We start from the raw sequence: 12,262 nt of genomic DNA, 5'->3' as shown, positions 1-12,262 counted from the left end.
TCTTAAGAGTTGTGGTGCTTTAACTCTTCTGGATTCGGAGGTTAAAGCTTACAGGAACTGTGTGCTTCTTCCACCTGCAGCTCCGCACATGAACCAGCCTTTCTACCAGCCCAGTGAATGCGGCAAAGCCCTGCACATGAGGCCTGACGTGATGGAGCTGGATGAGCTCTATGAGTTCCCAGAGTATTCCCAAGATCCCACCATGTACCTGGCGTTAAGAACCCTTGTTCTTGCCCCGTGGTACACGGACTGCAAAGTAAGTCAGGTGTGCCAAAGGATGTAGTGGCCCGAGACCTGGGGATGGAATAAGTTTTTATTTATGTGTGAGTGAGAGACTTAGCGGAGTGGTGGGGGAGGGAGAATGTGTATATGGGCACACCAGGCCTCTTGTCACTGCACATAGACTCCAGGTGCATGTGGTACTTTGTGCATCTAGCTTTATGCGGCATCTGGGGAATCGAACCCTGTAGCAGACAGCTTCAGGTTCGCTGAGATGAACTTCTAGACCAGGCACAGTTATGGAGGAAGGGATTTATTGAAGCTTACAGAAGCAGGGGTAGTTTCATAATGGCAGAACAAGCTGGCCTGCCTTCACAGGACCAAGCAGAGAGGGAGAAGCACAAGCCAAAAGCCACACAGCACAGCACACTTGAGGAACTCCAGCTAGGCACACTTTGCATATCTTTAGATTGAAATCTCAAACCCACCACCGCACTTTAAGATCTGCCCAGTGACACCTCCTCCAGCCAGGTGTCTACAGATGCAAACTACAAACTAATAAAACACTGAATATATTGGGGACCATATATTCAAACTACCACAAACCAGAAACCAGGATGGCACCTTTTGCATGCAAGTGCCTTTAGCTGCTGAACCATCTCCCCAGCTTGGTATGTAACCTTTATAAAATCAGGGTCATCTGTTTTTTTAAAATTTTCTTTCTTAATTTGAGAGAAAGACACGTGTAGAGATGGGTGAGCCCAGGCCTCCATCCATTGCAAGTGAACTGCTGACACAGCGCCATGTTGTGCATCTCCGGCCCATGGTTATCTTTTTTAAAATGTGTTTGTGTGTGTTGTGCATGTTTGAACAAGAATATGTGTGCCATGGTGCTTGTGCCAAGGTCAGAGGACACCTTGGGTGTTGGTTCTCGCCTTTCACCTCTCTTGAGGCAGGCTCTCTCATGGCTGCTGTGTACCCCATGCTGGCTGACCTGTGAGCTTCTGGGGATTCTCCTGTATTTGCTTCCTATGTCACTGGAGGCGAAAACTAGCATGTCTGGCTCTATCAGACGATACAGCTTCCAGAGCACTCCAGGCTTTTTGTTGGCTGTTTGAATACTTCTGCTATGAACATTTTGTTTGAATACAGAGTTTTCTTTTTATTTTTTTGTTTATGTTTATTTATTTATTTATTTATTTATTTATTTGAGAGCATCCGACAGAGAAAGAGGCAGAGAGAGAGAGAGGGAGAGAGAATGGGCCTGCCAGCACCTGCAGCCACTGGAAATGAACTCACGATGCATGTGCCCCCTTGTGCATGTGGCTAACATGGGTCTTGGGGAATCGAGTCTCGAACCTGGGTCCTTAGGCATCACAGGCAAGTGCTTAACCACTAAGCCATCTCTCCAGCCCAAATATAAAGTTGCTTTTTTTTTAATTTGGAGTATCTAAGAGTAAAATTTTTGGGTCATATTATCATTTCATGCTTACTGTTGAGGAACTGATTTTATTGACAAATTAACTGTTTAAGATATACAGCCTAATAGTCTGAAATACATACATCATAGAATGGCTAATACAATGTAGTATGTGCAACATACCACATATTTTTTTGTGCTAAGATTGCTTTGTTTATTCCCTAGGTGGTTTTCACGTATTAGCTGTAGCCACTAGTAATCTTGAACTTAATTATTCTACCTAACGTATATTTTGTATTTTTTGACCAGTATGTCCTGGCCCCAGTCCATGCCCATATGCCCTCTATGAGATGGACTGTTCTAGATTTCACATGGTACAAGGTCATGCAGTATCATCCTGTTTTTTTATATGTTTCTTGTTTTCTTAGCATTATCTCCTCTAGGCTTATTTATGTTTCTCAAAGGACAGGGGTGTGAGTCTGACTCATATTCCATTGTGCAAATGTACTACATTTCACTATCCAATCATCAGTTGAGAGGTACTTGTTTTCCTACCTTGACTATTGGGAACTGTGTTGTAGTGAATTTGGGGAGCATATTCTCTTTGGCTTAACATTTTCACTTCTTTGGGTATACACTCAATAGAGAGATTGATAAATCAATAGTTAATTTTTTAGTTTTTTTTTTGAGAATTTATGTGTGTGTGTCGGTCTGCATGTACATGCTAAGGTGCACATGTTTGCAGGTAAGAGGACGAGCCTGAGGTATTTCGTCTTTATTTCCACCCTCTGGAGACTGGGTCTTTCTTTTTTGACTGCTGCTAACAAGTTTTTGGGTTCTCCTGCCTCTCATTGTGGTAGCCGGTTTGGGGTGACAGACATGCCCCACTCCGTTGGCTTTACTTGAGTGCTGAGGGGGATTGAACTTGGATCACGGGCTTGCAAGAAAGTGTCTGTGGTTGCTTAACCACTTCCCTAGCCCAAATTGTTAATTTTTTTAATATATTATTAATTTTTTTATTAGAGAAAGATGCAGATAGAGAAAGACAATGGGTATGCCAGGGCTTTCAAGCCACTGCAAACAAACTCCAAATGCATGTGACACCCTGTGGATCTGGCTTACTTGGGTCCTGGAGAATTGGCGCTGGGTCCTTTGGCTTTGCAGGCAATCACCTAAATTACTAAGACATTTTTCCAGCCCAGTCTTTAATTTTTTGAGGAACCTCTACACTGTGTTCATAATTAATGGCTGTGTGAATTTACATTCCACCATCAGCAGCATGTTAGAGGCCCTTTTCTCTGCATCACACCTACACTTGTTCACTTTTGTCTTTTCCCCCAGTGCTACTTGGAGATGCAGCCTCAGGCCTTGTGCAATCCAGACAGGCCCTCTAGCCGCCATGGAGCTGGAGTGGAGGTAGTCATGGTTGTCCTTTGAGTTATTCCTGGTGGTGATAATGAAGCTTAGCACATCTTCACGTTACTGCTGACCACTTGGACGTCTTGTTGAGAAGTGTCTGTTTAGATCTTTGCTCTTGAAAAAATTTATTTGTTTTTGTGCTGGTGAGGGTCAATGTGAAGCCTTGTGTGTTCTAGGCAAACGTTACCACTGAGCTACACCCAAACCCCTGCTTTGCCCATTTGTTGTGAGTGGCTTATTTCCTTGCTATTGATATTTGCTAATACTTTGGTTTCACTGGAAACCCAGGAAGCACTCATTCCTTAGAAGTATGTCCTTCACATCATTGTCCAGGGACTTGTGCGCATCCACTGTGTCCAGGAGGTGGAGAGGATTCTGTACTTCATGACCAGGAAAGGCCTTATCAACACAGGAGCTCTCACCATGGGCGCCGGCCAGTGCCTTCTTCCGAAAGACTACCACAGTGTAAGTAACTGGCTGTAACAGAGGCACTGCTGCTGGTCACGACACGTCATCGTGGTGTTGCTGTGGTACTAACACCCACATCACCTTCCAACTTACCCCAGCAAGACTAGGTGTGATGTGTTTCTCCTGAAGTAGGAAAGAGGATCCCTGAAGCACTGCTGTTCTGCGTAGGGAGTAAGCTTCCTAAGGATGTCAAGGAAAATCGATGAACTCATGTTACTTGGCAGTTTAATGCTTGGCAGAATATTTCAACAGTGTATTGTCATCATTGCTCCAACTAGAGTTTTGTTTCTTTTCTTTTTTTTAAAGAAATCAATCATTATTGGTGCTGGTCCAGTAGGTTTAGCAGCTGCTAGGCAACTCCATAACTTTGGAATTAAGGTAAGACTTTTGGGTCATGTAGGTGGAAACAGTTATCTAGCCCTTTGGTCCAAATTTTCTAAGACTTAGAAACCAGTTCCTAATTTTGGTAAAGGATACTGGATGTGTTGCATCTTTATACTGGGTTGTGGAAAAGTTACATGATCTGGAATTGATTTAATCACAATAGAGCTTTGGAGAGAGCTTTAGACTGAAAGAAGCCAGTTGGAAGAAATTCTAAACTTGAGTTAAAGGGGAAGTTCTAGACTTCATTAATCTAGCAGAGTTAGTGGGACTGTGTGAGAAAAAATGGAAACTTTTGGTAAAAGTTCTGAACACGGTAGCTCGTTCTTTGTTTTGGGTGCTGGGGGAGGAACACTCAGCTATGCTAAGCAACCATTCAGCCCTGGGCTCTTTGATTTCCTTATGCAAACCAAAGACCCCTTTGACTTTTACTCAGGAAAACAAAAATGTTTGCTTTTGGGAGCAAGATGCAGTGAGTGACTTCGCTGGCTGAGATAGAATTCTCTTACTTCTGTGGGTGTGTAAAGCAGCTTGTTTCCCCAGGAAGGGGGACACTGTTCTGCCCCTCCAGGACACCAATCCAGCTGTTAACAAGTTGTCTCACTGTGGCTTCAGCCCCTCTCCAGTTGTGTGATTCAGTATCTCATGTCCTTTAATTCACTTCCCATGAAGCATCCCCTAGCCGGCTCCCAATTTGCTGCGTCTCTGATACATTTCCTTTGTTGAAAACCTTTGCCAGGACTTTGTTTTCAGGGAAGCCAAAAATCAGTACATTTGGTAGGATTCAATAGGTCATTGCATGTCTGTCTCGCTCGAAGAAGGGCTGTTTTGCCTATTCAGCTTTGCAGGGAGGGTCCAGGGACATGTTCAGGTTTTCAGTACAGTTTCAGTAGCACCTAAAGTCCTTTTCCTCCTGGTTTAGCTGGAGGAGGTTATGAATTACACTTCACACTGCTGCACATAGAAAAGTCGGAGCTGGATCTATAGGCAGTGTTCTTGTGTTAGGAAATGGTTGCTGCATGATCCTAACTAGACAGTGTTTTTACTACTGCAGTCTTAGAGGTTCTCCTGTTTGTCTTTATTTTACTTGGGAAACCTAAAGATGTTATTAATGTTGAAAGCCCAAGGAGTCTACTTAATGCTTAACTTTCGTCTTCCACTAAGAAGAAATAAGAATGAGTGATTGACTATTAAGTTGAAATCGGAGAAATTGAAGATTTTAGGTCTGAGATGAATGCTCAGGGAAAACTATTAAGTAGAAGTTTTCAAAAATTTCCTATACTTGTTCATTAAATGTGTGTGTTTTTTGGCAGGGTAATACTGTTAGCACAGGTTTACCAAAAACATTTCTGTGCCATTTATCACATCTTTTGTGTTTTGTGTTTTGTGACAGGATCTCACTCAGTTGCTTTGGCTGGCCTAGAATTCAGCCTGTAGGCCAGGCTGATCACAGACTTGTAGCAATCCTCCTGCCTGAGCCTCTGAGTGCTGGAATTACAGGCATGGGCCACTGTGCTGGGCTTATGCTCGGCACTTTATCTGACTGGAGAGGTTCTGCGTCTGCTGACTACCTGGTGATTCCTCGTAGACTCTGAAGTGGTATGAATGTGCACTTTATCTTCTCTTCACATTTAGTTAAAGCTGTTTCTCTAGAAATACCATAAATTAACTAGACATGTAGGTTATCACTATCATTCTGCATCTTGAGTGACTGTTCTGATTAGATGAACTGATTGTCCTTTTAGGTGACTGTACTGGAAGCCAAAGACAGAATTGGAGGCCGAGTATGGGATGACAAATCTTTTAAAGGTGTCACGGTGGGAGGAGAACCTCAGATTGTCACTGGATGTATTAACAACCCAATCGCGCTGATGTGTGAACAAGTGAGTCTTCTAAGATTTGTCTTCATATGCTATCATTATGGAGCCGAGCGTGTGCCTCAGTGGTAGAGCACTTAGCTATCCTGTGTGAGGCCCAGGGTTCCATCCCCAGCAGTGGGGGAAAAAAGTGTTAATATACTTCCAAAGTGGGAAATGTACAGTAAATGAGAAGAGTTTACACTTGTGCCTTTCTACAAAGGAATTTAAAGACACCCCCAGCTCTATTTGCTGAGTATTTGCAGGTGACTTAGGCCATAATCTTGCGCGTGCAGATGCACCAGATAAAAAGTAGGATACTTAAATTTGGCTTTCAGATAAACAGTTCTTTTAGTGTTAAATTTGGCTTTCAAGTATACAATACTATAGTGGAAGTATGTCTCAAATATATGTTGCATACAATATTTGGGGCATATTTAATAATGTGCATATTTCTTATCTGTAAGTCAACTGGGTATCCTGTCTGTTATCTGCCAACCTGGTATTGTCCAAGGGTGATGGTTTTTTTGGTATTTTTCTTAAACATTTATTTACACTCAATTTCGGCTTCTGTGAGTATTTGTTCATTTACTCGAGTGTGCAGCAGAGACAGAATGAATGTTTGACCAGGATAGGTAGTCCATAGCATCTGAAACACATGGGGGAGTGAATGGCCTGGAAGTTGTTGCTACCGCCTGTATGTCCCCATAAACTTGGGGTGCCATGTATATTACACTGTTCCCCACTGCCCCACCTGCTGTCGTTCCCCACTAAGCACATTATCCTCACTTGTGCGTTTTTAGGCCCTGTTCTCCATGAGAGCTCTGTGTAGTTTCAGTTTAGAACCTGAAATATTTTTTCCAGGGGAAACTTTCACATTTTTGTTCTTTTATTTTGAAGCCTGGCTTCCGCATGCATAAGTTGGGAGAAAGATGTGACTTAATTCAGGAATGTGGGAGAATGACTGATCCCAGTATTGACAAGCTCATGGATTTTCATTTTAATGCTCTCCTGGATGTCTCTGAGTGGAGGAAGGATAAGACTCTGCTCCAAGATGTCCCTTTAGGAGGTAGTGCGGCTCTCACTGAACACAGAAGAAGCAGCTTCCTTCCTTCAGGCTTGAGTCTGTAGTAGGGACAGCCTTTGGTACGGTCTCGCTGTGAAACGGACTCTCTGCATTCTGCCATAGGGGGCCTTTGATGTGTGTGCGCCTGCACACGTAAGCATTGCTTTCTGCAATAGATCATGTTTTACACAATGGTGCAAACATTTAATTTCAAATATTTTTAGGGGAGATTACTGTTTAATCCTAAATAAACATACTGTCCCCTATAGTGTCTTTTCTAGATAGACCTTTTGTGTACACGGCTTTCTGTTCTTTTATTACTTAATATGAGAGGTTTTTTTCTTTATTATGATTTGCTCAGGAATGTGTATTATAATTTGAGCATTTTGATGGAGAATCCTTTAGCTGCAGTACTTGAATGGGCAATGTTATACAACACCATGGAACCTTAACATCCTTTAGCAACTTTGAGAGTGCTAACTGGGACTTACTGTACTGGTCATAAATGGATATTAGCCGGGCTTGGTGGTGCAGGTCTTTAATCCCAGCACTTGGGAGGCAGAGGTAGGAGGATTGGTATGAGTTTGAGGCCACCCTTGAGACTACATAGTGAATTATAGGGAAGCCTGGACTAGAGGAAAACCCTACTTAGAAAATAACACAAATAAACCCAGAAAAAAATGGATGTTTATGTAACCTACAATTTTTTTGACTTGAATGTCTTCATTTGGTGTTTTTGGAGGCATGCTCATATTTCCTGAAGTGTGAACATTTGAACTCGGTATGATATTAATTCCCTTCTACTATGTTTCTTCCTTCCCAAGAGAATTCTCATTTCCTTTGGCTGACTCAGTCTTCATCACGCTTCTCAATGTCCTTTTTGGTTCCTCTTCTCTACCTCCTCTAAGAGATGGATGCATACTGTGATTACCCTTGGAGTGTGTTGACTGAAAAATGATAACTTGGGCTGGGGAAATGGCTTAGCGGTTAAAGCATTTGCCTGTGAAGCCTAAGGACCCGAGATGGATTCCCTAAGACCCATGTAAGCCAGATGCACAAGGGGGCACTTGCATTTGGAGTTCGTTTTCAGTGTCTGGAGGCCCTTGTACACCAATTCTCCTTCTAACTGCCTCTTCCTCTCTGTATCTCTCTCAAATCAATTTTCTGGAGTTGAAATTGCTGTAGACTTTCCTTGTATTCTCAGAATTTTACATATATATCTATATATACATACAGATACATACATACACATGTATGTATGTGTGTGTGTATGTGTATGCATATATATGTTTGCTTTTTAATTTTTATTAACATTTTCCATGATTATAAAAAAAATCCCATGGTAATAACCTCCCTCCCCACCCACACATACTTTCCCCTTTGAAATTCCATTCTCCATCATATTACCTCCCCATCTCAATCATTGTACTTACATATATACAATTCCAACCTATTAAGTACCCTCCTTCCTTCCTTTCTCTTCCCTTTACATCTCCTTTTTAACTTACTGGCCTGTGCTACTAAGTATTTTCCTTCTCACGCAGAAGCCCAATCATCTGTAGCTAGGATCCACATATAAGAGAGAACATGCAGCAAATGGCTTTCTTGGCCTGGGTTACCTCACTTAGTATAATACTTTCCAGGTCCATCCATTTTTCTGCAACTTTCATAACTTCATTTTTCTTTACCGCTGAGTAGAACTCCATTGTATAAATGTGCCACATCTTCATTATCCACTCATCAGTTGAGGGACATCTAGGCTGGTTGCATTTCCCAGCTATTATAAATTGAGCAGGAATATATAGGGTTGAGCAAGTACTTCTAAGGAAATGAAATGAGTCCTTTGGATATATGCCTAAGAGTGCTATAGCTGGGTCATATGGTAGATCAATCTTTAGCTGTTTTAGGAACCTCCACACTGATTTCCACAATGGCTGGACCAGATTGCATTCCCACCAGCAGTGTAGAAGGGTTCCTCTTTCTCCACATTCCTGCCAACATTTATGATCATTTGTTTCATGGTGGTGGCCAATCTGACAGGAGTGAGATGGAATCTCAATGTAGTTTTAATCTGCATTTCCCTGATGACTAGTGACGTAGAACATTTTTTTAGATGCTTATATGCCATTCGTATTTCTTCCTTTGAGAATGCTCTATTTAGCCCTGTAACCCATTTTTTGATTGGCTTGTTTGATTCCTTATTATTTAACTTTTTGAGTTCTTTGTCTATCCTAGATATTAATCCTCTATCAGATATATAGCTGGTGAAGATTTTTTCCCATTCTGTAGGTTGCCTCCTTGCTTTTTTCACTGTGTCCTTTGCAGTGCAAAATCTTTGTAATTTCATGAGGTCCCAGTGATTAATCTGTGGTTTTATTGCCTGAGCAATTGGGGTTGTATTCAGAAAGTCTTTGCCTAGGCCAATATGTTGAAGGGTTTCCCCTACTTTTTCCTCTAACAGTTTCAGAGATTCAGGTCTGACGTTAAGGTCTTTAATCCATTTGGACTTAATTCTTGCGCATGGCGAGAGAGAAGAATCTATTTTCATCCTTCTACAGATATATATCCAGTTTTCCGAACACCATTTGCTGAAGAGGCTGTCTTTTCTCCAATGAGTATTTTTGGCATTTTTATCAAATATCAGGTGGCTATAGCTACCTGGACTTACACCTGGGTCCTCTATTCTGTTCCACTGATCTACATGTCTCTTTTTGTGCCAGTACCACACTGTTTTTGTTACTATGGCTCTGTAGTATAGGTTAAAATCAGGTATGGTGATACCACCAGCCTCAGTTTTCTTGCTCAGTATTATTTTAGATGTTTGAGGGTTTTTTGTGATTCCAAATGAATTTTTGGATTGTTTTTTCTATTTCCATGATGAATGCCTTTGGAATTTTTATAGGGATTGCATTAAATGTGTAGATTGCTTTTGGTAAGATTGCCATTTTCACAACATTGATTCTTCCCATCCAGGAACAAGGGATGTTTCTCCACTTTCTAGTGTCTTCTGCAATGTCTCGCTTGAGTGTTTTAAAGTTCTCATTGTAGAGATTCTTTACTTCCTTGGTTAGGTTTATTCCAAGGTATTTTATTTTTTTTGATGCAATTATGAATGGGAGTGATTCTCTGATTTCATCCTCTGTGTGTTTGTTGTTAGCATATATGAAGGCTACTGATTTCTGTGTATTTATTTTTTATCCTGCTACATGGCTATAGGTTTTGATGAGCTATAACAGTTTGCTAGTAGAGTCTTTAGGGTCCTTTATGTATAGAAGCATGTCATCTGCAAATAATGATAATTTGATCTCTTCCTTTCCAATTTGTATCCCTTTTATGTGTGTCTCTTGCCTTATTGCTATGGCTAAGACTTCCAAAACTATATTAAATAAAAGTGGGGTCAGTGGAAACCCTTGTCTTGTTCCTGATTTTAGTGGAAAAGCTTCCAGTTTTTCCCCATTTAGTGTTATGTTGGCTGTAGGCTTGTCATAAATAGCTTTTATTATATTGAGATATGTTCCTTCTATTCCCAGTCTCTGTGGGACTTTTATCATGAAGGGATGTTGGATTTTGTCAAACGCTTTCTCTGCATCTAATGAGATTATCATGTGATTTTTGTCCTTCAACCCATTTATATAATGTATGGCATTTATAGGTTTGCATATATTGAACCGTCCCTGCATCTCTGGGTTAAAGCCTACTTGGTCAGGGTGAATGATCTTTTTGATATATTCTTGTATTCTGTTGGCCAATATTTTGTTGAGAATTTTTGCATCTATGTTCATGAGGGAGATTGGTCTTTAAATTTCTTTTTTTTGTTGTTCTATCTTTGCCTGGTTTTGGTATCAGGGTGATGCTGGCCTCATAGAAGGAGTTTGGTAGAATTCCTTCTTTTTCTATTTCCTGGAAAAGCTTAAGAAGCAATGGTGTTAGCTCTTCCATAAAGGTCTGGTAAAATTCAGCAGTGAATCCATCTGGGCCTGGACTTTTTCTAGTTGGGACATTATTGATAACTGTTCGAATCTCATGTTTGTTATAAGTATATTTAAGTGATTAATCTCATTTTGATTTAATTTGGGTAGGTCATATAAATCAAGGAAGTCATCCATTTCTTTCAGATTTTCATACTTTGTGGAGTATATGTTTTTATGGTATGTCCCTATGATTTTTTTGAATTTCTCTGGAATCTGTTGTGATGTTACCTTTTTCACCTCTGATTTTATTAATCTGTTTCTCTTCTCTCTTTCTTTTGGTCAGATTTGCTAAGGATTTATCAATCTTGTTTATCCTTTCAAAGAACCAACTCTTTGTTTTATTAATTTTTTGGATTGTTTTTTTTTGTTTGTTTGTTTCTATTTCATTAATTTCTGTCCTAATCTTTATTATTTCTTCCCATCTACAGAGTTTTAGTTTGCCTTGTTCTTCTTTTTCCAAGGTTTTAAGGTGAAGCATTAGGTCATTTACTTGCAACCCTTCTAATTTCTTAATGTAGGCTCTAAAGGCTATAAATTTACCTCTTAGAACTGCCTTCATTGTGTCCCAGAGATTTTGGTATGTTGTGTTCTCATTATCATTTGACTATAAATATTTGATTTCCTTCTTGATTTCTTCATTGACCCATTCATCATTTAGTAGGGTACTGTTTAGTTTCCATGATTTTATGCATGCTCTATAGCCTTTCTTGCTACTGATTTGTAGTTTAATTCCATTGTGGTCAGATAGAATGCAAGGAATTATTTCAATTTTCCTGAATTTGTGAAGATTTGCTTTGTGTCCTAATATATGGTCTATCTTAGAGAATGTTCCATGTGCTGCTGAAAATAATGTATATTCTGGGGCTGGAGAGATGGCTTAGCGGTTAAACGCTTGCCTGTGAAGCCTAAGGACCTCGGTTCGAGGCTCGGTTCCCCAGGTCCCACGTTAGCCAGATGCACAAGGGGGCGTACGCGTCTGGAGTTTGTTTGCAGAGGTTGGAAGCCCTGGCGCGCCCACTCTCTCTCTCTTCCTCTATCTGTCTTTCTCTCTGTGTCTATCGCTCTCAAATAAATTAATTAATTAATTAATTTTTAATAAAAGAATGTATATTCTGCAACTTTTGGATGAAATGTCCTGTATATATCTATTAGGTCCATTCCTTCTATGACCTCATTTAGTCCAGATGCCTCTCTGTTTATTTTTTCCCAGGATGACCTGTCAGTTGATGAGAGAGTGGGGTGTTAAAGTCACCCACCACCACTGTGTTTGGTGTTATCTGGGACCTTAGTTCTAATGTGTGTGTTTGATGAATTTGGGAGCCCCCATGTTAGGTACATATAGGTTTAGGATTGTAATGTTCTCCTGTTAGATTGTGCCCTTAATCCATGAATTCTATCTTGTCAGATATTAGGATAGCAACCCCTGCTTGTTTTCTAGACCCATTTGTTTGAAACACCGTTT

General features: G+C 40.6%; 1 pseudogene; it reads left to right on the top strand.

The window, feature by feature from the left end:
• The window catches only part of LOC101616706, a 54,415-nt pseudogene that overhangs the window by 29,216 nt on the left and 12,937 nt on the right, over positions 1-12,262 (top strand).

The sequence above is a fragment of the Jaculus jaculus genome, chromosome 17, assembly GCF_020740685.1.
Source record: "Jaculus jaculus isolate mJacJac1 chromosome 17, mJacJac1.mat.Y.cur, whole genome shotgun sequence".
NCBI lineage: Eukaryota > Metazoa > Chordata > Mammalia > Rodentia > Dipodidae > Jaculus > Jaculus jaculus.
The sequence above is the reverse complement of the archived record's forward strand: the minus strand, read 5'-3'. Positions and strand labels throughout refer to the sequence as shown.